General features: G+C 33.2%; 1 pseudogene; it reads right to left on the bottom strand.

The window, feature by feature from the left end:
* Positions 1–430: 430 nt before the first annotated feature.
* LOC118654833 lies at positions 431–530 on the bottom strand (annotated as a pseudogene).
* Positions 531–1,364: the final 834 nt, after the last annotated feature.

The following is a 1,364-nucleotide window of genomic DNA, read 5'->3' as shown; positions in this document are numbered from 1 at the left end:
TTTCCTCCCTTTGCCTTTTTAAACCCACTCAGAATAAAATTCAAAGACCTTCCCATGATCTATAATGACATATAACCTGGCCCCTGGTTACCGTCCAGATCTTATCACCTACATTTCAGTCACACTAGCTTCTTTGCTGTTCATCAAGCAAGGCAATTATGCTTGGGAGTTGTACTTAATGTCCACAGTCTTCTTTCCCTGATATTCACATGGCTGGTTCATTCACTTGCTTTAAGTTTCTGCTCAAGTTTCATCTGTCAGAAAGGCCTTCCCTGACCATCAACTTAGTATAAAATAGCATTCATAAATAAATAAACAAATAAATAAATAAATAAATGTTATTGTTAAAGAAAAAACCAAAATAAATTAAAATAGTATTCCTCTTCCTTTATTCTCTATCATTTATGCAGATTTATTTTTTTCTTTTTCTTTTAATATGGAACATTTCATGAACTTGTGTGTCATCCTTGTGCATGCTAATCTTCTCTATATTATTCTGATTTTAGTATATGTGCTGCCAAAGTGAGTACAGCTTTAGTTTCTTTATAGCACTTGTCTCCATTTGTCATATTATATATTTATTTGTTTTTTAAAAATATTGTTTTCCTCTGCCATTAGATTGTAAGCTCCATGAAAACAGGGACTTGGTTTATTTTTTCTGTCTAGCATCTTAAACAGTGCTTTGCACATTACAAGTGCCCAATAAATAATATATTAAAAAATTGTGTAGGCTTGGCCTGTGGTTGAGTGTCAACCTATGAACCAGGAGGTCACGGTTCAATTTCTGGTTGGGGCACATACCCAGGTTGCAGGCTCGATCCCCAGTGGGGGCCATGCAGGAGGCAGCCGAACAATGATTCTCTCTCATCATTGATGTTTCTATCTCTCTCTCCCTCTCTCTTCCTCTCTGAAATCAACAAAAATGTATCTTAAAAAATATATAATATGATAAAGAACTTTATGCCAATGAAGTTAAAGTTTTGGGAGAAATTGATAATTTCTTACAGTAAAAATAACTTGCTGGAAGTAATTTAAGAAAAAAATAGATAAATGAGTCTATAAATATTAAAGAAATCAAATCAGTATTTTTTTTAAAAAAAAAAAAAGAAGAAGAAGAAGAAGAAAGCTTCCCATAAACTTCAGGCCTCAGTGTCATCACAAGTGATTTCTACCACATATTCAGTGAAGAATACATTGCAATTTATGCAAAATCTTCCAGACAATAGTTATGGGGAATGCCTTTCCCAATTTGTTTTATGAATCTAGCATAATCTTGATACCAAATCCCCCAAAAAGGTAGTTCAAGAAATAAAAGCTATAGGTTAATCTGTATCATGAACACTGTTGCAAAATCTTTGACAAAT

Source organism: Myotis myotis, unplaced genomic scaffold (assembly GCF_014108235.1).
Source record: "Myotis myotis isolate mMyoMyo1 unplaced genomic scaffold, mMyoMyo1.p scaffold_m19_p_4, whole genome shotgun sequence".
NCBI classification, from domain to species: domain Eukaryota; kingdom Metazoa; phylum Chordata; class Mammalia; order Chiroptera; family Vespertilionidae; genus Myotis; species Myotis myotis.
This window is presented reverse-complemented; position numbering and strand designations above follow the sequence as displayed.